Raw genomic sequence first — 27,196 nt, forward strand, 5'->3', positions numbered from 1 at the left:
TTCTGAAGCAAAGGGAAATGCACAAAACGTCAAGCCCTAAATTATAAGACCCACCAATCTAAATTATACTCAGATTCCCGTCAAGCTTAAATTTTCATGAAAACAATCAAAGGGAAATAAAAAATAGAATTCCCTAATTTTTGTTTAGACCAAATTCTCTTTGGCAAATTCTGTCTTCATGGCTGATGTGAGTGACTGCTGATTAATCTGCCTCAATACTACCAGAATAGGATGTATCTCAGCCTATGACAGCTAAAGAAATCACAAAAAGACTGGGCTGGAGACTCCTCATTCACCACAAACAAATTAGACTTGGAGAAGGTAATCAAGCAAAGCAAACTATACAGAGAGAAGGCTGCCATTAAAATCCTTTCAACCTTATTGGCCAAATGGACTGGGATTCTCAAAAGGAGTGAGGTATACTTGGTTGTAAAATTCAGCAATATTTGGCAATATTTATTACAAAATAGTACATCAGTATAACACTGAGCTGGTACTGACTGGGCATGTGGTTTGTGTCTTCAGGATCCATTCTTCCCTGTAGCTTCCCTGGGGCACCTCTGAGGTTGGAAGAGCAAAGAGAAGTTAGAGGGGAACAGTGCATTCTGCTCACACACCTTGCTCCATCCCAAATTACAGAATGATAAAACTTTATAGTTGAGGAAGGAGAACATTGAGTCTAATTTCTTACTGAAAGAGGTCAAAGGGGCCCTTGGAATTCATTCATTCACTTATTCAGCAGATATTTACCAAGTACTTACTAAGTGCCAGGCACCACTGTGCTGGACACCAAATATACACTGATGAAAATTACAGGCATGTTTTCTGTCTGGTGCAGTTTAAGGTGAAATGGAGTTAAGCGAGTGACTGGAGAGTGGAAACACAGTTGATACATGCAAAGACTGTAGAAAAACTGGGCACAGTGGGAGCATGTAGAATGGGTCCAAGATCCAATCCTGGGATTACCTACGAGTTAATCAGAAAGCCTTCGCTGGTGGAACTCCAGGCACAGAAAAACTCCCTTTTCCTTTCTGGCTGCCACCTCCACACCGTAAAACAGGTCTGACACCAATACCCCAATTCCTCTAACACATGCTTGTAATGGGATGCCGCATTCCCAAGCTGAGTGCTGGGCAAGGAGAATGAAGGCAAGGTTCTTCTTTGAAGCAGTCTCTCTGACAACTGTATTCAATATAAAGCTAATAATGGCGTAAAGTCCCAGTTAGGTTACTGCGATAAGAGAAGTTACTCAAGTGCAGGGAACATTGGTCCCTGTCAGGGTGGTACAGGCAGCTGTACAAGGGCAAAGGAAGAAGGGTGCTTTGCCTAACGGGGCTTGCTGAGAGGTAGCAGAAGGCAGGAAGTGGAAAGCAAGATGCAGCAGGAAGAGCAGGCAGCTGTTGACAAGGTTTGAGCCCACAGTTGTCACTCAACCAGGAGGCCCCTTTCCTGCCCGAAACACAATCTTATCATCAGAGAATTTAAGGGAAAAAGTGAGAGAAAAACTAACTAGAGAAATTTCATCTCTTGCTGAGTGCCAAGCATTTGCTTCCCCACAGCAAGATACTGGAATGCCCCCATGAAAGCAGACTACTGAGAGACAGAAAATAGAATCAGAGTGGTTTCTCATGGAATTTTCATAAGGAAGGAAACCCTGAAGTTAAAAATTTAGCAATCTAAATTTTTTGTAGAGGGAAAGGTCAGCTCCAGAACAGAGGAGCCCTCACTGGCATCTAATTTGCACACTCTTCTTTCTCTGCACCCGACCTCAGTGGTAGCTTCCCTACCAGGCTGGTGCCTCCTCACGCTGGAAAGCATGTGCCTTGGGAGGATGTGTGTGGGTCATTTGGGATGGGAGGGAGACTAGCAGGGTTCAGACTTCTGATTCAGTGCCTCTTTTCCTGAACGCTGATGGTGCCCACACATGGGTCATACACAAGGAACGTATCCTCAGTTTCATATCCTGGCCCAATTCCACATGTATATACAATCCGACTCAATAAATTTAAAAAGTTTATTTCTAAGAGGGTAGAAGGAAGACATCTGAAAGTCACATCCCTATTGCTGTCTTCTTAGTGCTATCAGTGAAGTGGAAGTGGAAAGTCTTTCTCTTGCATTGCATGCTCAGCTTATTGGCTCCTAAGGATTAAACCATAGTTTGCTTTTCCCATCAGCAGAGACCTGGAGGCTTGAAGTCAAGTATATGGGTGCTATCTTAACCCTATATGGTTTCTGCCCAGACTGTTCAGGGACTACTCTGCTTTATCTGCTGTTCTTTTTATCAGGCAAATCAAATTAAAATGACAACTGAAGAGCACCAAACTATGAGACAGAATGAAGCATTATGCACAAAAACAATAAATTAAATAAATAAAGAATTAAAACTATATATAATTTTGATTACAATTACATTAGAAATACACTTGGGGGAAAGGACTGGAAAAAAATACAACAGTATTTAGGAAAGAGACAAAGAGGAGAGGAGAAATTTTATATCAGGACTCTGTAAGTCATTAAGGCTGGGATAGAACTGGTGTGTATCTAATTCTATCTTTCTGTATTTTCTATTATTAATGAGATTATACTACATAAATAAAAATATTTAAAATGAACAGATATACACTAAAGGTACAGAGAGCACTCCAAAACACTATGCAACCATATGAGCTATTTATTAGAGTGGAGAGAGAGCTGGAGCTGGAAGCAGGCACACCCACCTTTTGTCAATTACTAACTCTGTGTCCTTGGGCAAAATACTTAACCTTTGGGCCACAGTTTCCTCAACTATAAAAAACAGAACAATACCACATACCCCAAAAGTTTTCTTCAGAATTAAATGCTATAATATTGTTGAAAGGACCTCATCCCATCATGGCACTTGGAAACACTCAACAATGTGTATTTCCTTACCTTTACAAAACTCCTCTGTTCAGTGCAGGGATTCCATTCTCGAGTTTGATTCAGGGCTCACTGCAGATGTTAGATTGTGAAGGGCTTAACAACTTGCAAAAAACGATCATACAGCTGTTTCTAGATCTGTTTGCTAGCTTTATTGCACTGAAGAAAACCCTCCTTCTGTATTGGTAAAACCTGCTCTCTCTGGCAGGATTTACTAAGGCCCTGTCAAAGGAAGGGTGTCTCTCATTCATTCCCAGTTGAAAGGCTGGCATTGGCGTGTGTTGCTCTTGTGGATGGTGTTTCTCCTAATTTTTGCCCAACTTAAGCTGTGACACAACAGAATCACCTCAAGCCAGGGAAAGGGAAGCTTTCCTAACCCACACTTTGGTGACCGTTGACGCACCACTCGGAACTACTACCGCATCCAGGCTGCAATGAATGATTCCAGCACCAATAGGAAAGGTCTCCTTTCCTGCCATTATCATCACAGTCAAGGTCACATAAAGAGAACTGCCAGATAAAGAAGGAAAACAAACATTCTCAAAACAAAAGTATCACCCCTGCACGATCACATAATAAAGAATGGGGAAAAAAAAGATGTTTAAGAAAGTAATAGATATAAAATGCAGTGCTCTTAGAAACACCTTATATTTGCTTACTTTCAGGAGCCACCACTGACTTAGAAGCCGTTCCTCTGGGTCTCTCCAATACAACCTTGCTTTTACAGGAAGGAGGACTTTTGGAGCTACTCCCAAGAATAGCAGCCACTGCCACCACGGGTGAAGTTCCTTCACATAAGGAAAGGAACTTCCTCAGGTGTGGTCTGGTGCCTCACAGGATTAGCAGCTTACAAAGGGTGCAGAAATACCACATGACATATATATGAGACTGGACGCAATGAGCTCCCCAACCTCTTGGACAGCCTAGCTTAGAGGTAAAAGTTAGAAACCCTAAAATCCAGTCCTAACTAGGTAAATCTCCAGGTTCTTCCATTAACCCTTAAATGAGGAAGTTGTACTGTTAAAATGTTCCTAACCTATAAAACACCTGCTGAAGTGGCATGCCAAATTTTGTGTCTTTGGGCAAATCTTCATTTTCCTAAGAAAAATTCCATATCATTCATCAGATCCTCAGAGGTCCATGATCCAAAAATATTTTTAACTAACCTAAATAATTCATAAGGTCCCTTCAAGCTCCCAATTAGTGAAGAAAGTTGTTCTGATTACAAGAAAATACCCACTCTTAGAGAAAACTTGGGAAATGTAGACAAAATCTCCTGTAACTGGCCACCAGAAATAACTACTGCTAGTATCTGGGTACACATAAACATTTTTGCATTTATATTTACATGGTATACTCAGCATTGCATACTGCTGTATTTTATGTTTTCACACGTTAAAAATTCTTCAAAAGCGGTAGATACCTGAAACTATCAAGCTACAGCCCAGAACCCATGAATCTTGAAGACGATTGTATAGAAATGTAGCTTATGAGGGGTGACAATGGGATTGGGAAAGCCATGGGGACCACACTCCCCCTTGTCTAGTTTATGGATGGATGAGCAGAAAAATAGGGGAAGGAAACAAACAAACAGACAAAGGCAACCAGTGTTCTTTTTTACTTTAATTGCTTTTTTTCAGTTTAATTATTATTCTTGTTATTTTTGTGTGTGTGGTAGTGAGGGTGTCAGGGATTGATTTTGGTGATGAATGTGCAACTATGTGATGGTACTGTGAACAATCGAATGTGCGATTTGTTTTGTATGACTGCGTGGTATGTGAATATATCTCAATAAAATGAATTAAAAAAAATTCTTCAAAACACCACCTTTAATGGCCACATGATATTTTATCATGAAGTTATAATTATATTTTATTTAACTATTTCCCTGCTGTTGGACAACTATACTGACTCTAATTTTTTTTTTACAATTACAAATAATGCTGCTGAGAACATTCTTGAAAGTCAAATTTTGGTTATTATATTCTTATAGATAATGGAAAGCTAGTAAAAGCTTTTGAGCAAGAGAATACAAAAATCAGTATTTGTTTTACACAGGATGAATTGAAGCGGGGGCGACTGAAGGCATGGTGACCAGAGAGAAGGTTATTATCTGAGAACTTGAACTATGGAAGAGACAGTGAGAGTGGACATAAAGGTCCAGGTGTAAAATACATCGTTAAGGGAAAATCACCATGAGTCAGTGGTTCAGAGGGACAAAGATTAAGCTGGAGTTTCTGGCCTTCATGACTGGAAGAATGCTACACCATTAACCAAGATAGGGAAGTAAAGCTGAAAAGCTGAAAAGCTCACTTGAAGATAGGAACATGAGGAGTCACATCTCAAAATGGCCACTTGAAGAAAAGTAACTGCAGTTGTAATGATTGAGCTACATTTTTTAAATCATAACAAAATAAAAAAAAATGATGATTTAGGACACAACTTTATAATAAAGTAAAATAGAAAGTAAGAGCCAGATGAACTCACTAGTATATCTTCACTTAGCTCTTTAATGTTTGAACCTGAAAAATTAGATATTCATAATAAAGATAGTTTAAAGCATAGACGCTGAAGAATTTACTTCATTCAGACCAGAGTAATTTTTCATAATCATGACTATATAACCCAAAGGGTAAAATTTTAAACATTGTACCACATTTTTATCTTTGTTTCTATTATTTCGTTGTCCTTTTTCTTTCCATCAATCCTTTTAATCAATTCTATTTCAGGTAAATTGCATAAGTCATAGAGAAAAAAACCCAGAAATCACTGTTACTACCTTATAGAATGCCACCACCTGTCACTGGCCCCGAGCTCCATTTCCAGAACAGCTGGCTCAGCTGGGAGTGTAACTCAGTGAAGATGTTTTGACCTCTCCCATTAAATAGTAAAGCCGTTAGGAATAGGAAGTAGGGAGCTTTTTCAATGGGCTCTCTACTTATCATTGAGATCACTACATACAGCTCTGAAACAGTAACTTTGGACTCATATTTAGAATGAGTCATCTTCTATTTAAATATTTACCATTTCAAAATTTCTATGTTATTCTTTATTATTATAATAGGTTCTTTACAGAAGCTTCCAATTTCCATGCAAGGATTCTCTGAAAACACTAATTCCAGGATACCAAAGAGGGTCAAAGATGTCGATAGTGACAGACTGGCAGAGAGGCTATAGATGTTATGTCCATTTACTTACGAGACTACTCTTATTTTCATAGCCACCCTCCTTGGTGTGATAAGTCCATTCAACAAGTATTTACCGAAAGCCTTTTTTTCATGTGCCTTTTTCTTGTGTTGGGTGCTTGGTGCTTGTAGTATTAAGCTGAAGAAGACTGGCACCAAGCTCAGAGAAATGTAATTGAGCCAATTCTTGCCTTGTAATTGGGAATTAAAAGACCAAAGGACCTAACCAATTTCTCCTGGCCTCTAATCCTCCAATTTCAACTTCTAATTCTTTTCTTCACAGTCCCATACTGGGTGAGAGGAAAGCTGACCGGTTACATGAGGGTCCAGAGAGGCATAATCCCCATAAAAGAAAAAGCCCTATATGATAATTCTGAAAGACAATATACCAGGAGGTTGTTCTAATAGACTCAAGTCTTCTCTGTGCTAACTTGGTTTTTAGAAAAGAGAGTGGGAAATACAGTATGAATAGATCGATATGTCATTTCAAAGGAAGCACAACACTTAGATGGCCTCAGAGTTATACATGTGCTAGGCCATACTTTCCATATAAAGTAAAAGACACAACCTCTGTTCTAAAGAAATATGAAATAACGTGAAAAAATGGCACAGAGTATTAAGAATGGCAACATATTGACAGACCCTGATCTACGCCCTCATTGCAGAAAAAGATGAAACTTGAATTGAACCCTGAAAAACAGGAAACATTTAGATAAGCAGAGGAGATGGGAATGAAAAAAGAGATTCCAGGGCAATTCCTGGATAAAACTGCATGGAAAAGCATAGAAGCAAGAAGACGCGTGTCTAGTTTCCAAGTTGAGATGTAGTGGCCCAGTGAGAGACCCCAGAAAGGGCCTTACATGGGCCAGGCTTCCCCTGCAGAAGAAACACTGACATGTCCACTGGAAAGGGACCATCAACCCTACAAATGGAAGTCAGCATCACAACTGAGCTCCGCAGACTGCTAAAGATGACCTGATAAAACAGAAATCAGGAGAAGATGGTGAAACACAGAAGGCCTCTGGGGTGAAGAATTCTAGCAGAACACAGACAGAAGGCCCTGGAAATGCTCGCCTGGAGTGTTTTCACCAGCCCACACATATATTTATCCACTGTTTATTTACTAAACTTTGGTTTATGTTATAAAATTTCCCAAAGTAAATATCATGTAGGAAATGAATGGTGATCTTATAAACCTGGCATTTCCTTGTAGGTTTGGAGTCATAGCCTCTGGGAAGAAGAGATCACACAGATCTGCTTTGATGGAATGGTACAGGTTTCTCAGTCACAGAAGGAGAATGCCTGCTCCATAACCTGAGTTTTATTCATCTCTGCCCTAGGGCTGACTAGTCATATGCTGGGCAAGAACTCAGAACATGGAATTGTGTCAGTTAAACTCAAATCCCAGAATTCCAGAATGGTTCTGGAAAGAAATGGAACCTAGAAAAAACTACTGTAAGAATAAAAAATGCAATTGCTAACTCAAGTCTTTATAAAAAATCTATGATACCTCAGACAAAGAAAATATTTCAGAATCAGAATACTCCTTCCTCACTTATTTTAGGTATATGTTTTTCCAGATACTCTGTTATGAGAAGGTAAGAACTCTGATAAACAGAGAAGTCAACTATCTATAATATGATTTGAGCATTTCTAACAGATTCCACAGGCCTCAAAACCTCTCCCTCACTAATTTGCCAGGGCAGGCTCCTTCCTTCATATTTTAATAATATTTATTCAGCACTGATTATGATATAAATACTGGGCTTGATGCTAGGACACAGAGGTGAACAGATAATCCCTAACATTAAGGAGCTATTAAAGAGATAAAAAAGTAAAGAAGGAATTGAAGTTCAGTGTAAGTGTAACACTAGAAATAATAAAAATGCATGTAACAGCTTTGGGGGAGGTGGGGTTAAGGAAGGAATCTGTTCAGAGGTATTATCTTAGCAAAAAGAAGGATAAGGATTAGCAACACAGAAGAACAGAAACACACTCTAAGCAGGGACATCACCTATTTGGAGGCCTGGAAGCTACAGAAAAAAATGGTGATATGGAAAAACACATCTAGTTCAAGGTGGAGAAAAGCTCCTGGAAAGGTGAGCAAGCACCTTAAGTCCTACTAAGGAATTGGGAGCAATGGAAAGTCACTGAAGAGTTTTAAAGATGAGGAGTGACAAGAATAAGCACTCTCTATGCCAGAAGGAAAATGGATGGGAGAAGGCCAGCCTGAAGGGAGGGAACTAATTAGGGCACTATAGCAGTAAATTAATCAAGAAATGATTAAAGCCTAAACTAGAGTACTGTCAGGCACAATAGGGAAAAGTAGATGGATTCAAGAGTTACAATATCCACAGAACCTAAAAATAAACTCCATTTGGGGTGAAACAAACAGGAAACAGTCAAATAGGACTCCCAAGTTACTTATCACCCATAGAATGCAGGAGGAGAAGCAGGTATAATGGGAAAGAGTAGTTCTATTTTGGGCATACTGAGTTTGAGACAACTGAGAAATCTAAGGAAAGATTTCCACTAACTGGTTGGAGATAAAAATCTGGAAATCAGAGGGAGAGAACATGGCAACGTAGATTTGAAGTTATTAGTACGTGGGTATTGATAACATTGGAAAAGATGAGACTGTCCAGGAAAAATGTCTGAAAGGAGAAAAGGTAGACCTTCAAGATATTGGTCTCAGGGTATTGTGTCCAGGAGATGATTAAAAGATCAATGATACCTTAAAAGGGAGGAGTCTAACCCTCTCCAAATACATGGGGTGATTAGTTCATCCCAATAGTTAATGTTTAATGGTTAACCAGAATGAAGAGCAAAACCTTGAAAGATGGTAGGTCAGGCAAATTGTTGATGGTGGGGATAGAGAAGAACAAGATGAAGACGGAAAACAAGGTTTTCAATATTGGTTCTAAAAAATAAGGAATGAAACTATCAAACCCGGGATTCTGGGCAACCACGGAGCAACTTAGAATCAATCACCACCTTTTTAAAGATGTGAGCTGTCTGAACTCTTCAATGACTCCACAACCTCAGGTACAGAAAACCTGGTTCATGGGCGATGGACAGTCTCATATAGAGTTCTCTAGACTAGTTGTTTTCAACTTTAGCTGCCTTAGAACCAATTGGGGCGACTGTTAAAATGCAAATGTCGAGCCATCCCATACACCCTTTGAATTTTAATTATGGTCCGCTAACCAGCAACATTAGCATCCTATTGGAATTTGTTAATAATAATTTCAGGCTCCACAGCAGACCATGAATCAAAATTGCATTTTAGTAACCTCCCCAGGAGATTTGTATGCACATTAAAGTTTGAGATATACTGCATCAGAGTCATTTGAAGATCTTGTTAAAACAGATTGTTAGGTAAGGGGTGGGGCTTTTGAATTTACATTTCTAACAAGTTCCTTCCAGTTGGTCAGCGACCATACTTTGAGAATTCCTGCCACAGACCAGTTAAATCAGAATCTCCCTGGGTTAGGCACAGCGTTGGTATATTTTAAAGTTCGCCAAGTGAATGCAATTTGCAGCCAAGGCCAACAACACCTGGAAAAATATTTTCTGTTCCTGATTAAATAAACAGGGAAATAAATATCAGAAGTAAATCAGCTATCCTCTGAGCACCCTATTAAACCTGTGACTAAACTGTTCTTTAATATAAGATGAATTTTGACTAATAAAAGGAGAAACAAAAATGCTGCTTCACCCTTAGTGACTCAATTCCTGAGGCATGCTTGGTCATTGTGGAATAAAAGGTCAAATCAAGTGACCATCATCTTAATTGTCACAGTAAGCATCAGCTCAATTTAATAATTTCATTTTCGGTTGATTCTTATTTAATTGGGTATTGGCATTTTGAAGGCCACAACATGTTTTAAAACATGTTTTTAACAGACACAACGCTGAACAAACCACTGTTCTCTGATCAGACTGCAAAACCAATTCTCTTCTTTCTTCTGCTTGCTTTGGGTTTATTTTTATTTTTATTTTTTTTTTCATTTTTATTGAGATTGTTCAGATACCATACAATTATCCAAAGATCCAAAGTGTGCAATCACTTGTCCCTGGGTACCCTCATACAGCTGTGCATCCATCACACTTAATTTTCGTTTAATTTTTAGAAACTTTTCATTATTCCAGACAAGAAATAAAGTGAAAGATGAAAAAAGAAAAAAAGAAAAGGAAACTCTAATCCTCCCCTATCCCTAACCAACCCCCCTCAATTGCTGACTCGTAGTATTGATATAGTACGTTTGTTACTGTTTATGAAAAAATGTTGAAATACTACTAACTGTAGTATATAGTTTGTAATAGGTATATAGTTCTTCCCTATATGCCCCTCTATTATTAACTTCTAATTGTATTGTCATACATTTGTTCTGGTTCATGGAAACGATTTCTAGTATTTGTACAGTTGATCATGGACATTGCCCACCACAGGATTCAGTTTCATACATTCCCATCTTTTGACCTCCAACTTTCCTTCTGGTGACATATATGACTCTGAGCTTCCACTTTCCACCTCATTCACACCCCATTTGGCGCTGTTAGTTATTCTCACATCTTGCTACCAACACCCCTGTTCATTTCCAAACATTTAAGTTCATCCTAATTGAACATTCTGCTCATACTAAGCAACCACTCCCCATTCTTAAGCCTTATCCTATATCTTATATTTCAAGTCTATGAGTTTACATATTATAATTAGTTCCTATCAGCAAGACCCTGCAATAATTGTCCTTATGTGCCTGGCTTATTTCACTCAGTATATTACCCTCGAGGTTTTGTCATCAACCCATTTTTTTTTTTTTAATATGGTTTTGTTCACTCACCATACATTCCATCCCAAGTAAATAATTGATGGTTCTCTGCATGGTCATACCTTTATGTGTTCACCACCTTCACCGCTATCTATATAAGGGCATCTGCATTTCTTCCACAAGGCAGGAGGGAGAGTCAAAGAAGGTAGAGAGGCAAAAGAAAGAGGAAAAAAAAAAAAAATGACAGCTAGGAAGCAGCAAAAGGAAAAATAACCGTAAATCAAAGTAGAATAAAGAATCAGACAATATCACCAATGTCAAGTGTCTAACATGCCTCCCCTATCCCCCCCTTTTATCTGCATTCACCTTGGTATATCACCTTCGTTACATTAAAGGAAGCATAATACAATGATTCTATTAGTTACAGTCTCTAGTTTATGCTGATTGCATCCCTCCCCCAATGCCTCCCCATTTTTAACACCTTGCAAGGTTGACATTTGCTTGTTCTCCCGCGTAAAAGAACATATTTGTACATTTTATCACAATTGTTGAATACTCTAGATTTCACCAAGTTACACAGTCCCCGTCCTTATCTTTCCTCCTTTCTTCTGGTGTCTCACATGCTCCCCACCTTCCTCTCTCAACCGTATTCATAGTTACCTTTGTTCAGTGTACTTACATTGTTGTGCTACCATCTCCCAAAATTGTGTTCCAAACCACACACTCCTCTCTTCTATCACCCTGTAGTGCTCCCTTTAGTATTTCCTGTAGGACAGGTGTCTTGTTCACAAAGTCTCTCATTGTCTGTTTGTCAGAAAATATTTTGAGCTCTCCCTCATATTTGAAGGACAGCTGGACAGCTTTGCTGGATACAGGATTCTTGATTGGTGGTTTTTCTCTTTCAGTATCTTAAATATATCACACCACTTCCTTCTTGCCTCCATGGTTTCTGCTGAGAGATCCGCGCATAGTCTTATTAAGCTTCCTTTGTATGTAATGGATTGCTTTTCTCTTGCTGCTTTCAGGATTCTCTCTTTGTCTTTGACATTTGATAATCTGATTATTAAGTGTCTTGGCGTACGCCTGTTCATATCTCTTCTGTTTGGACTATGCTGAGCTTCTTGGATCTGTAATTTTATGTCTTTCATAAGAAATGGGAAATTTTCATTAATTATTTCCTCTATTATTGCTTCTGCCCCCTTTCCCTTCTCTTCTCCTTCTGGGACACCAATGATACGTACATTATTGTACTTTGTTTCATCCTTGAGTTTCCGGAGACGTTGCTCATATTTTTTCATTCTTTTCTCCATCTGCTCCTTTGCATGTAGGCTTTCAGGTGTTTTGTTCTCCAGCTCTTGAGTGTTTTCTTCTGCCTCTTGAGATCTGCTGTTGTATGTTTCCATTGTGTCTTTCATCTCCTGTGTTGTGCCCTTCATTTCCATAGATTCTACTAGTTGTTTTTTTGAACTTTTGATTTCTGCTGTATATATGCCCAGGTTTCCTTTACAGCCTCTATCTCTTTTGCAATATCTTCTCTAAACTTTTGGATTTGATTTAGCATTAGTTGTTTAAATTCCTGTATCTCAGTTGAAGTGTACGTTTGTTCCTTTGACTGGGCCATAACTTTGTTTTTCTTAGTGTAGGTTGTAATTTTCTGTTGTCTAGGCATGGTTTCCTTGGTTATCCAAATCAAGTTTTCCCAGACCAGAACAGGCTCAGGTCCCAGAGGGAAGAAATATTCAGTATCTGGTTTCCCTGTGGGTGTGTCTTAGAAAATTGCTCCATCCTTTGATGCCTCAGGTCACTGTGCTTTTCTGGCTTTGGGTTTATTTTGATTTACTTTTCCCAGGTTCTTGAGGAGGGAGCTATACTATTGGGTTGAGAGTTTTCTACTTTGTATTGTACGCATTTAGTGACAAGAATTTCCCTCTCAGCATTGCTTTGACAGTGTCCCACAGATTGTGCTATGTTGTATTTATATTTTTATTCCGTTTCAGGTATTTTTTTTTAATTCCTCTTGAGACTTCTTTGCTGTGTGGATTCTTTAGAATAATTTCCAAGTCTTTATAAATGTTCCTGTTATCTTTCTGTTATTGATTTCTAGTTTGAGTCCACTGTGGTTGGAGAACACACTCTGTATGATTTCAGTTCTTTTAAATTGGATGAGGATATGGTCCATCCTGGTATATGATTTGTGGGCGCTTGAAAAGAATGTGGAATTACACAGAATTTTATTTACCATGTTCTTTTCTCCTTCTTGATATTCCAAGGTTCTTTCTTTAATTGTTTTCTTTCTCATTAGAGAATTTCCTTTAGACATTCTTTGAGGATAGGTCTGCTGGTGACAAATTCTCTTCATTTCCTTCATCTGAGAATGTCTTAATTTCCTCTTAATTCCTGAAGGATATTATTACTGGGAATAGGATTCTGATTTGACAGTTCTTTTCTTTCAGCACTTGAAAAATATTGTGCTCCTGCCTTTTAGCCTCCATAATTCCTGATGAAAAATCTGTCATTCAAACAGTTTTTCCCCTAAAAGTTAGGTGTCATTTTTCTCTGGCTTCTTTCAAGAATTTTTCTTTGTCTTTAGTTTCCAGAAGTTTAATAATGATGTATCTTGGAATGGACTTATCTGAGTTTACTGTTTGCAGTTAACTCATCTTCTTGAACCTCTGCCAGGTTTTATCCTTTTTCAAATTTGGGAAGGTTTCACTATTTTTTTTTTCTTGCCCTGAATATAATTTTTTTTACCCCTTCTCTCTTTTTCTTGATTAATTCTTGAGATTTGTCTATCTGACTGTTGTATTTGTTAATTGTCTCTTGCTCATTCTCTATTTTATTAATTTTCACTTTTATCTTAATTCTTCCTTCATCTCTGCTCTATTGTATTTCCTATGCTTGATTTCTAGTAGTTTTTCAGCTCCTTTCTTTGACTCCTCTCCTTTCAGGACTTGGATGATACAAATGTGAATTTATTTATTTATTTTTGTTATAGTCCTATAGGTCCCTGAGACTCTATTCAATTTCTCTTCAATCTACTTTCTCTCTCTTGATTAAATTGGGTAGTTTCTACTTTTCAATCTTCCAGTTCATTGATTCTTTCCTCTGTACCCTCCATTCTACTCTTGAGCACATCCACTGAGGTTTTTATTTCAGTTACTGTAATTTTCTGTTCTAAAACTTCCATTTTGTTCATCTTTAAATGTCCCATATCTTTGTTGAGGCTTTATATTTTTTCTTTTGTTTCAAATGTGTTTAGAATTGCCCATTGAAGCATTTTTATCATGGCTCCTTTAAAATCTTTGTCAGATAATTCCAACATCTCTGCCATATTGGTATTAATATCTACTTTTTTTCAGTAGAGATCTCCCTGGTTCTTGGTATGATTAGTGATTTTTTTTATTGAACCCTGAGCATTTTCTCATTGTATTATGAGACTCTTGCTATTATTTAGCCTTCTGTTTTAACTGGCTTTCTCTTCCACTGCTTGGTCATGGGAAGGGGAAGCACTGCCTCATTATTGCCAGCTGGAGGTAGAAGTCCAAGTTTCCCACTCAGCCTCTATTGATACCCTGAGGGAGAGCTCCTATTACTGCTATGTGAAGGCAGGAGTTCTGGCTCCCCAAGGGGTCTCCACTGACACTCCGGTGGGAGTGCCTCATTACCAGCTGGTGATGAAGGTCACTAGCTGGTCACTAGCCAGTGTTCCTTCTTCTTGCCATCTTTCAAAGTTTTCTTATGTTTGTTTTGTATGTAATATCCAGGAATTTTAGTTGTAGTTAGTGGGAAGAATAAGAATAACTGTGTCTACTCTATCTTCACAGAAGTGGAAATTCCAGTTCGTTGATACAATAAATGGATTAATGAATATAAGAACAATTTAACCTTTGGAAAATAGAAATTACCTGAAAATATAACCAAGTCACCAACAATTGCTTAAATACAATAAGAAGGTCAGCATTCCAGTTTGCTAATGCTGCCATTATGCAAAATACCAGAAACAGACTGGCTTTTATAAAGAAGGTTTATTTGCTTTCAAATTTACAGCCCTAAGGCCATAAAAGTATCCAAACTAAGGCATCAACAAGAGAATACCTTCACTGAAGAATGGCTGATGGCATCAGGAACACTTCTGTCAGCTGGGAAGGCATGTGGCTGGCATCTGCTGTTCTTTGCTCCCAGGTTGTGTTTCAAAATGGCATTCTACAAAATGTCTCTGGGTTTGTCTCTCTTAGCTTCTCTGGCAAACTCTGGGCTAGCATCTCTAAATGTCTCCAAGCATCTCTAAGCATCAGCTCCCAAGCATCTCTCCAAAAGGCTCTGTCAGCTGCTCTGAGCTCCTTCTGTTTGTGAGCTCTTTTATAGGACTCCAGGGATTGAGTTAAGACCCACACTGAATGAGTGGGGTCCATATCTCCATGGAAATAATTTAATCAAATGTTTCAGTTGATTGAACCATATCTCCATAGAAAAACTCAATTGAAAGCTTAATACCTGCCCTCACAAGATTGCATTAAAGAACATGGCTTTTAGGGGATATAATATATCCAAAATGGCACAGTGAGAATGTTTTTGAGAAGCCAATCAGGAACAAATGTTAACTAAATTTGTAGATGTAGTATGAGACAGAGAAAGCTGTACCTGATGGCCTTAGGCTCACACCACCAGATACCAGAGACTGCTGGAACCCTCAGCACCCAATGCCTGAGCTCAAGATGCATCATCTTTGGAAGCTGGGGGGTTACTTTACTCCTCATCAGTAAATAGTACTGTTGTGAGAATTAAATGAGTTGATAAATGTAAATAATTTATAACAGTGCCTAACACACATTAAGGCTCAATAAATGTTATCGACATTAAGTAAAAATATGTTTATTATCTAAAAAAAAAGGGCTTCCTGAGATAATAGAAGCCTATGCAGTGAAATTCTTACACCACAAATATCCAAGGCTTGGAGGCAAGTGTAGCATAAGACATAGTGACCACCATTATTGAACTTGACACACGGAAAACACTCAGGTAGTTAAGAACTTTTAACCATTCAGATGTCTGCTAAAATTCACAGGCAGCACTGGTAATCTACTTTAGAAGGAAACATTGTAAAAGAGATGCATACTAGGTAGGGGAGAACTAAGTCAACCCAACTCACTCATCTCTGTTTCAGCAGCAGACTTCCACCTATCTACGAGATACTAATCTTCCCCAAACACACCACAAAGTACCTCAAAATCACCAAGTCCAAAATCAAACTTCTTTTCTTTCCTGCTAAAGCCTGCTCCTTCTCCAGACTTCCTTATTTCAGTAATGAACCACTAACCTCCACAGAAACCGAGACAGAAATTACTACCATCCTTTCTTCGTTATACCTAAAAAGTCACTACATTTGCTGATTTTCCATCAACATACTATGTCTTTCTTCCTGCTATCTCTCCCCACTGTTGCTTCTGTAGCACGGACCCTCTCCACCTGACCCAGTCCATCTATCCAGCTTCAACTTCTGCTCCCTCTCTTCCCCTCAACTCCTTCAGGGCTATTGCCACTTTAAGTAGTTTGCTACACCCTTACCATCCCAAATTCTTCCTTAATGTTGCACATGTGGTTCCCAACTCCAAGAATGTCCTCTCCCTTTTCCCTTTTTCCTCCATCTCACAAACTCCTATTTATCCCTGAAGACCAAGTTAAATAATGTTTTCTTGTCCATTTTTCCTAATAACTGGAGACCTTATGATCCACTGTAGTTCTTTTTCTGTTCTCTCTACCTTGCCCCGGTAGGCTGTAAGTTCCTTATGGTCAGGTATTATTCATCTCATGGTATTATTCATCTTTATTGACGTAGGACTGTTGAAAAAGGTAGACTGTGAACTTCAAGGGACTTAAGTTCAAATCTTGGCTTTGTCACTTCCCTGTTGCGTGACCTTGGGTAGTTTACTTCATATTTTCTCAAGCAACTGGGCTAAGAATAAATTACAGCTTGCAGAGATAATGATCCTGTCAACTCTCAAGGTAAGTAGCTGAGGCCACAAAGGGCCCTAGGCTCGTGGCCTGGGATTAATCCCAAATGCCTTGCAAATATGAATGTCATTTCTGCATTTATAAAGACAGGACAAGTTTGGGAAACACTAAATTACTTAACTGACCAGCCTCTGCATATATGAAAAATGACAATAATGCCTAATACAGAGGATTTGTTGAGACAATTTATATATGTGAAAGGGTCCAGTTAGCATAAAGCCTAGTACATAGCTGTATTCAACAAATGTTTGTTACTTTCACTTTCTTTTTACTTTTCTCTTTAAAGCGTTTTCCCTACTTTTCTGTTTTCTTTCTGCTCTCTCATTTTTAAAAAATATTCTTTAAACATTTCTACATTTTTTTCTCTTCTTGGTTTCCTTTACCTATCTTTACCCTAACCCATTTTCCCCTTATATCCTTATTCTATCCTTATTCAGAGGCAAGAAAACACATTTCAAAGATCTGGCTTTTCCCAACTTGCCATCCATGCACACAATCACTCCCAAATATGAATGCTGAGAAATTTTTATCCAGAATTATGCCAGCAACAAGAAATATATAAAAAGAATAAGAATTCATTTTCAAAGAGAATAGATCTCATTCAGGGCAGTTTTAATGCAAACAGGCTCAGAAAAGATAAGCAAGAGAAAAGGAAAATAATAGAAAAAGTAAGAACAAAAGAGAAGGAAAGAGATTATATTGAATAGAAATAACATTGTTTCAAACAACTTTCTTCAATATATGAAACAAAGAAGTAATTCTCTTTCCTGGAGTGAGGAATCTAAATTGATTGAAATTCATGTGACATAGCAATGAGTCTCTTGAAATAACAGGAAAGAGAGAGAGAGAGACCTAAAAAACAGTGTTCCCCAAAATGAGTCCTATGAAACATTTGTCGCCAAAGATGATTCAGGAAAAAAAAAGGTTGCATTGTGAAAAATCCCTGGGAAATGCTGCATTTGATCTCCACTTCACTAGAGGAGACTGAAGATTACATTAGCATATTAAAGGTTGGAAGTTCTATGGTAAAGAAACTTGTTAAATTTGGTCTAATATAGAACTTCCAAGACTTCAGTGGCAGTGGAACCATTATTTTTTCTTTTAAAGTAACATCTCACAGAATTAATGATAAACTCTGGTTTAGAAACCACATGGAGCCAATCACTAAAAATGTTTCCTCTTGATTCATTCATTATGGAATCATTATAGAATGCCCAGTATGTGCCAGACAGCAGGGATACACCAATGAACAAAACTAAAAAAAAAATCCCTGCCTTCGTAGAATTTATATGTGAGAAGAATAGGGAAAAACAATCCACTTAATAAATAAATAAATTTTATGTTAGGTTAGAAGTTGATAAGTGCAATGAAGAATAAATAGTGCAGCGGGATCAAGCCTGTGATTTTAAATAGAAAGGTCAGGTTAGGCCCAAATGAGAGGGCAACATTTGCACAAAATCTTGAAGGAGATGACAGAGTAAGCCAAGTGGATATCTCGAAGGGAAACTGAACTCAGGCAGAGGTACAGCCAGTAAAAATGCCTTGAATGGGAGCACGTCTGACATGTTCTAACATCAGCAAGGAGGCCAATGTGGCTGGGATAGATTGAGCTCAGGGGGACAGCACTAGGATATGAGGTCAAAGAGGTAGTGAAAGGGCCAGAAGAGAGACATGTCAGTTTGGGATTTCTGTTTCCCATTAGGATACAGAAAGCCATAAAGACCATCCCACCCACCTCACAGGAAGAACAAGCCAACTAAGTTCCAAATCATGTTTGTTTGTTTGAACAACCAGAGAACTGGGGATAGGAAGAAACCTAAATTAACTATATTCCAGAAAGGAAGCAATACTTCCAGGGAAAAACAAATGCACGAATGCTCGTATCCACAGTTGAGCAAGAAGGACAATTCTGCCATTGACAGTGGTAAGAAGAAAGAAGCTGAATTTAAAAGACATTTTAAACAACTACATGTGGGCTGGGGTGATGGGTTAGATCCTAAGAAACCTCATTGACAGAGGGCATCTGCATGCCCCAGCCAGAGACATATAGGCTTTACCTGAGTACAAGGTAGGAGCTCTCTGGAGGCTGGGATGATACAGAACTCACTATCTTATTATCCTTTATTATTCTCTTATTATCCTTTTAACAGATGTTGGATTTGTAGTGATGTCACCTCTCCCAGTCCTGATTCTGGTAATTTGTGTCTTCTCTTTTTCCCTGATCAGCCCTGGCTAGACATTTACCAATATGATTGATCCTAAAGAACAGCTTTTGTTTTCATTGATTACCCCAGTATTTTTCTGTTTTCTATGTCATTGATTTCTGTTTTGATTATTATTTCCTTTTTCCAGCTTATTTTGAGCTTCATTCGTTCTTCTTTTCTAGTTTTATAAGGTAGAAGCTGAGGTTGTTGATTTGAGAATTTCTTTTGAAAATCAGCATTTGTTGCTATAAATTTTCCCCTAAGTACTGTTTCATTAGCATCCCACAAATTTTGATGTACTGTATATTCACTTTCATTCAGCTCAAAATATTTTCCAATTTCCCCTTTGATGTATCCTTTGACCCATGGGTTATTTAGAAGTATGCTATTTAGTTTCCAGATATTTGGGGATTTTTCAGATATTTTTCTGTTATTGATTTCTAATTTAATATCATTTTGGTTAGAGAACATACCCTGCAATCTTTTAAGTGTATTTACACTAATTTTAAGGACTGGAATATAGTTTATCTTGGTAAATGTTCCTTTTTGTTCTGCTGTTGTTTGAAGTGTTCTATAAATGTCAATTAGAGTAAGTGGATAGATGGTGATTTTCAAGATTTCTGTATCATTACTGACTTTCTGTCTACTTATTCTATCAATTACCAAGAGAAGGGTGGTGAAATCTCTGACTATAATTATGAATCTTTCTATTTCTCCTAAAAATTCTATAAATTGCTGCTTCATGTATTTTGAAGCTGTTATTAGGTACATAAATGTTTATGAGTGTTCTATCTTCTTGATGAATTGACTGCTTTATCATTATGAAATGGTCCTCTTTATTCCTTATAATTTTTTTTTTTTTGCTTTAAAATATACTTTGATATGGATATAGCAACTACAGCTTTCTTTCGATTAGTGTTAGCATGGTATATCTTTTTCCATCGTTTCATTTTTAAGCAATTTGAGTCTTTATATTTAAAGTGCATTTCTTCTCTGCAGGATCTAGTTGGGTTGCTTTTTAACTGAATTTGACATTCAATGCCTTTTAATTGGTATGTGGAAACTATTCACATATAATGTGATTATTACTACAGTTTGGTTTAAATCTATTATTTTCTTGTTTTTTCTCTTTTTTACATCTGAGCATTTGTTCTTGTGGCTTTAACATTTACTTATACCCTGACTCCTAGATTCCTCTTTGGTGTGAGGATCTTTCCCCAGGGAGCCAAGCTCATATATACATGGCTGGTAATTAACAGCAACTGCCTGTCCCAAGGGCTCCTCAACCTCACACATATAAAGAGAGAAACCATTATCTTCCCCTCTCTCTTCTACCCAAACCTATTCCTCCTCCTGTAACACCCAAACAGAATTAAACCCTCAGTACTTTGTGTCCCTAAGCATATTGTTCATATTTCTTTGTTAGATTTAAAACTTTATTTTGAAATTCCTTATTGACATACTTCTTCCCTTCCTATATGTAAATTTCTTGATATGTGTTATTTATGTTTGTACTCCCATTAACTAGTACAGACTTGGCACATAGTAGGAGCTCAATAACTATTTAGTAAAAGAATGAGGAAATGAATGAATATTTCATACGATAGAAGGGAGTTCACTTTTCTGGATTGAAATTCACAAAGACCTAGATTCAAGTCTCATCTCCACCTCTTACTAGCTGTGTTGGTTTGCTCATATATTCATTCAAAAGTATTTATTTAGCATCTTCTGAGTTCCCCACCCTTAGCATTTTACTTGAAATCAATGAGCCTCAGTTTTTCTTTTGAACTGAGGACAGTGATGCCCACCTCAGAAAATTGATATAGGAAGAAGTATCTGTAAACGGCTTAAGAAAGTGCTTAATAGACAGGACTCAGGCTAATATCAAGGTTATATATATACATCATCATTGTCTCATTATCATCTGACTATTGAGAACTTTAAAATAACATAGGTCACTTTCTTCCCTTTATCATCCAGTTTTTATCAATAAGTCAAACCTAATTTTTATGAAGTCTAATATGCTAGTAAGGCCAGTCAAGAATGTATTAGGGGCTTTGCATCAACAGAACAAGCCTTCCAGCAGATTTCTTAATAGGAAGAATTTCCTAATGTTCCCACATCTATATCTTGCCTCTAGGTCTATTTTGTAATTTGTCTCAGGAAAGCATCACTCTGATACCATCTGTCTCAGCGGAGCCTCCCCCTACCCTGTAGGCCTTGCCAAGTCCACAATTACCTTCTCCCTTACCCCTTCCTTTGCAGTCCATTTCTCAAGTATTATTTTGTAATTAGTTGTTTCCTGTGTATTTCTCATTCTATATGATAAGTTGCATGCTGGCAGGAACATAAATGTCTTGTTCATAACTGAATGCTTAATATCTACGATAAGGTCTTGCACATAGAATAAGGTCTCTTAACATTGTTAAATAATGAACAAATCAGTAAACTAATGAGCAGTATTACTATACTACCATGTTTTCTAATAATATCCCTATCTTGTACCCTCAGGTTCATTGAATCTACACAGTCGGATATTTCCTAACATATTCTCCCACTTCTATCAGGAGTCTTGCCCAACTTTTGTCCTATTGTAGTCATAAATCTTCTCCCACAAATTTTAGTTTATGCTAAAAGAGATATTTGACCCTTTGCAAAATTTTCAACTTCAGTTTTTACTCATACTTTTAAACTGAAAATATACTTTTTTTCTGATAAATGTTATAAATTATGCTTATATTCTTGATTTTGTGAGCTGCCTGTGGCCTGATCATTTGATGTAATGTTGCATATCATTCAAAGCCACAAACAAAGTTTTGTGAAAAGTACTAAGTGTTCTACTAAAAAGTTTTTGATGGTAAATATTTAAATATAAATGGTAAAACTGGTAACATTTTTTTCAAATATCAGCTAGCAAATTCAAGATGCAGATTATACTAATTACAATTACTTAGAAGTTGCACATCATGAATTCAGATTTCTTTCTATGCTGCTTAATGTAGCTTAGCTTTTTACCTCACGGGAGTTACAATATGGAAAGAAGACATAAAAACTTGAGTTGATTGGTTTGTATCACAGCAGGGCCTGCCAAATGTGCCAAGTCTCCCAGGGTAGCCACACTATCTGAAAAATTCACCTCTGGGCTGTTGTTTTATTTGAAGGAAGCAAGCAAAGGTCCATGAACGACCTTCTGCAGAAGAGGAAAAGACAGACCAGGACAGCATGAATTTCACATGCACTCAGTCCAACTCACTACAAAAAAAGAGAATCTGTCTCATATTCAGCCAGTTCCAAGAAACCAGTTGCATGAATACAGGGTGGCCACATCTCAACATTAAAATACACAGTATCATATATAATTGGTAGCACAATGAATGGAAAGATGAGATAGAATCAACAAATTGATATGGTAAAACAGCAATTTGTCATGGATGACAAATTTCTATTACAGTGTCCTCACAAATGAATGGAATATCCCAATTTGGGCACTTGATCATTATTTCTACATCTATTGAGCACCTACTCTGTTTCAGGTGCTATGCTAGGCATAGGCAGTGTGGGGAGCTATTAACATGACTATTACCTGGTCTCAAGGAAATTACAAATTAGTTGATAAAGATGGATAATAATGGAAGACAAGGTGGCCTGTGTTTATGTTATAATAAGGTAATAATAGGAGTATCATCTGGGTAAGACGTCCCTGACACAACTTCCTACTAGGGGAGAGGACTCCCAAGGAAGAGGCGCTTTGTAAAAGACACCCTCTTTGATCACAATACTTCTCTCTGAAGTCATTGATGCCAGTAGGCCTTAGCTATAATGCTAAAAAGTTTGAATTAGGATACAAAAGCTGTGTTTGAAAAATAGATGTGTGATTTGCTTTTAGCTGCAGGTTTAGAATGACTGGCAGTTTCTTTTGGCATCATGAGATCATGAAAAGGAGGTGCTAGTGGTGTTTCCCAGGACAAACTTAAGGCAACAGGATACCCTGCCCTTCTATGCCATGGCCCTTGCTCCCGCTGATACCAGCTGATGGAAGAGCTGCCTATTCTGGATCCAGACCAGCTCACCTGAGGATCTTCCCCGCTGTCAGTACTCATGGGAGAATATGTCTTATCTGATGTATTCAGAAAAAACAGTTGATTGGTTAATCAAATAAATCTGTTAAAGTCAGGAATCTTTGAAAATAATACTTTAAACATTCTTTATAAATGAAGACATTTAAATGCACATTGTTTGCTTCTCTTTTGATAGAGGGTCAATGCTTTGGCTCTGAGAGTGTGTCTGCTAGATGTGTACAACAGCTTGCATTATGCATCACCTATGATTTCGTTTTTCTTCATAATAAAGTGAGAAATTAAAGACAGATGAAAAGCAACCTGAGTTATGGATCATTTTATATTTTTACATTTCCCCCAGTCTTTTCTGTCTGGCTCACCCAACCTAATTCAACAGCAACATTTTTTAGTAACTTGACTAAGCATTCTCTTCAGCTTTTTTATAAATCATCTTTTACTTGGACAGTTTACATTAATTTACATAAAATTTAATTATATGACATAATATAATAGTAAGCACAACTGTCATCCACAAATTCAGGGCTCTTTGTAAATATACACCACCACAAGGGGGACCCAAAGGACATAGGTGTATGAAAGGGCAGCCTCCAGCATGTCATGCGCATGAGTTCGTAGACTTTAGGGAGAAAACAGAGTGTCAATCCTCAGTAGATTAAAAGGAGATGGGATAACAGGAATTCTGCTGTTATTTCTTGAGCTTGTGACTTTTTGTAAAGGCCGACTTATTTAGAAAAACAAAGCAAAAAAAGTGCCTACTTATAGCTTCCCTCTAGAACTAGCAAATTACCTTAAACTGAATTCACAGATACAAAAACAACATGGAGAAGGAAACAATGAATGTTGTCTTGGAGTTTAAGAATAAGAAGAATAACTTTCATAAAATCAAGATAGCAAAAGAGAGGTAGCAGAGGAAGATTCCCACCCCATTGTATTCTCTTGAAGAAAAGCCAGGTGTGAACATAAGATTACTGAAGTGAAAACAAAGAGATTCTGTTTTACCAGCCCCAGTTCACTGTCACATAAGTTCATAGAGTGGCATGGTGCCCACAGCACCTCAAAGTCAGTCAAAGATGGGTTGCAAAAAAATGATCTTAAGAGTTCATTTCATGTTTATTTATACAAACTTGGACAAATGAATGGCACTTTTAGATAAAGACCACGAGACTGGCTTTGCATGTTTTAAAAAATGTTTCAAATGCAATGACCAAATTCCAAGATCTGAAAAGCATTTTGGAGAGTCTCATAATGCTCAAATAAAAGGAATAGGGTCCCATATTGTGATTTCAGTGTCTCTGACCAAATATAGAACTATGAAGAAATACGCAATGTCACTGACAGCATTTTGGTTGGACAGTTTCAGGTAAACAGGATGCCATTTAACACTCTGCCTGCTCATTCCTTTCGCTGTGAGTTCAGGCACAGCTACCTTCAATCTGTGTCACTTCAATCCAGAAAACCTGGTAATTCTTAAAAGTGCCAAAAGGAACTATTTACAAAATAGCAGAATCAGTCTATTTCCTTAGTGACAAAGGGGATTTATACACACCCTGAAAGAAATTATATGGTTATACTATTCCCGTGAAATATGACAAGAAATTGTAGATATTTAAGTAATATTTTCCAAAGAAATAAGAACATTCTCAGACCATTTACAACAATGGGACCAAGTAATTGCCCTTTTTTCTTACATTTGATTTGCAAAGAAGTTCTTACTCCAAAGAAAAACAGACACCTTACATTTGTTTACATAAAATAAGACTAATCATAATTTGCCAGCTCAGATAAGATAAGATGTGTGTCAAAAAACCTGTACATGACATCTTTGCAGAAACCATAGGATAACGTGATGTGGCTACTAAGTGATGCGTCACTAGTTATTTTTTGAAATTCAAGCCCATTATGGTGACTACCATTACAGCTTTTTAAGCATGAGATGTTTGCCCTCATTTTTATTCAGATGCTTCATGGACCATTTGCAGTTAGCTATAAAATCATTTAAAAGGTAATGGAGTTTACAGCTGAGAAAACTAAGAAGCCTCCTAAATCATCTCAGAATATTGACTTAGTGTCATCTAAGGAGGGATGAACTTAAATTGAATGTGAAGTTGGGGTAAAAGGTGACTTTTTGACAAGTACTTTTTAAAAAATAAACAAGCAGTGTGACTTGTTGATGTTCAACTATTACTCCCCTTAATAAGGAAAATCTTAGCCATGGAGGGATGAGAACTTGAAAATGCATGCAATGTCTTCATAGTGCAAAAAATAACTTCAACACAACACTACCTACTTTTGGCCTCAATCATACAACTATGACAGGCTGGATTAGTGAGACTGACAACTCACAGGGATAGCACACATTATTTCATAACCATGCCTTCTATGCAAAATGTTTTATTTATTTTTAAAGCAGTTTTATTGAGATATATTCACATATCTATAATCCATTCGAAGTGCACAATCAATGACTTTTAGTATACTCAAAGAGCTGTGCATTTGTCACCACAATTCTAAAACACTTTCATTACTCCAAAAGGAAAACCCCATTCCCTCAGCAGTCACCACTCAATCCTCTCTCAGTATCCATCCCTATATAATCACTAATCTATTTCTTCGTCTTTATAGATTTATTTATATTTACATTTTATATAAATGGACTCAAACAATATGTAGTACTTTGTGTCTGGTTTCCTTCACTTAGCATAATAGTTTTTAAATTATTAATTTTTTAACTAAAGAAGTTGTAGGTTTACAGAAAAGTCATGTAAAAACTACCATGTTCCCATATACCTCCCTATTGTTGACATTTTGCATTAGTGTGGTACCTTTGTTACAGTTTACAAAAGAACATTAAAATAATACCATTAACTCTAGTCCATAGTTTACATTAGGTGTATTTTTTCCCATATACCATCCTATTCTTAACAACTTGCATTAGCGTCATACATTTGTTATAATTCATGAAAGAATATTCTTATACTTGTAATATTAACTGCAGTCCATCATCCACAACAGGGGTCACTGTTTATATAGTCCCATGATTTACCTTCTAACTTTCATTCTAGTAACACACAAGACCCAAAACTTCCTCTTTCAACCACATTCACATACATAATTCAGTGCTTTTAAATACACTCATAATAATGTGCTACCATTACCACCATTCTTTTCCAAACCTTTACATTCAACCTAAATAGAAATTCTGCATAAATTAAGCATCATCTCCCCATTCTCTACCCCCAATCTATCCCCTGGTAACCTATATTCTAGATTCTAACTCCACGAATTTGCTTATTATAATTAGTACATATCAGTGAGATCATACAATATTTGTCCTTTTGTATCTGGCTTATTTCAATCAACATAATGTCCTTAAGGTTCATCCATGTTGTTGTATGCAACAGTACTTCATTCCTTTTTACCACTGAATAATATTCCATTACGTGTATAGACCACATTTCGCTTATCCATTCATCGCTTATCCATTCATCAGCATATGGACACTTTTGGTTGCTTCCAACCTTTAGCAATTGTGAATAATGCTGCTATGAACGTTGGTGTGCAAATACCTGTTCAAGTCCTTGGGATCAGTTCTACTGGGTATATACCTAGTTGGGAGATTGAGAAACTGCCAAACTGTCTTCCATAGCAGCTATACCATTTTACATTCCCACCAGCAGAGAATGAGTATTCCAGTTTCTCCACATCCTCTCCAAAACTTGTAATTCTCTATTTTTTCAATAGTAGTGATTCCAGTGGGTGTTAAATGATACCTCATTGTGATTTTGATTTGCATTTCCTTAATAGGGATGCTAAGCATCTTTTCATGTGCTTTGTAGCCATTTGCATATCCTCTTTGGAAAAATGTCTATTCAAGACTTTTGTCCATTTTTAAATTGGGTTCTTTGTCATTTTATTGATGAATTGTAGGATTTCTTTATTTATTCTGGGTATTATACCCTTATAGGATATGAGGTTTCCAAATATTTTCTCCCATTGAGTAGGCTGTCTTTTCACTTTCATGACAAATTGCTTGGTTGTGCAAAAGT

At 37.3% G+C, this 27,196-nt stretch overlaps 1 protein-coding gene across 6 annotated transcripts in view; it reads right to left on the reverse strand.

The window, feature by feature from the left end:
- PDE4D (phosphodiesterase 4D) overlaps positions 1-27,196 on the reverse strand; it is a 1,663,062-nt gene that overhangs the window by 1,402,935 nt on the left and 232,931 nt on the right. The window contains exon 1 of one of the 6 annotated variants that reach the window (XM_037799049.1): positions 3,558-3,595. The exons of the other annotated variants lie outside the window; for them this stretch is intronic. The gene's annotated coding sequence lies outside the window, so the exon portion shown is untranslated. Of the gene's footprint in view, positions 1-3,557; positions 3,596-27,196 lie in introns of those variants that run through there. 6 annotated transcript variants of the gene reach the window in all.

This window comes from Choloepus didactylus, chromosome 11 (assembly GCF_015220235.1).
Source record: "Choloepus didactylus isolate mChoDid1 chromosome 11, mChoDid1.pri, whole genome shotgun sequence".
In the NCBI taxonomy this organism is placed as follows: Eukaryota; Metazoa; Chordata; class Mammalia; order Pilosa; family Megalonychidae; genus Choloepus; species Choloepus didactylus.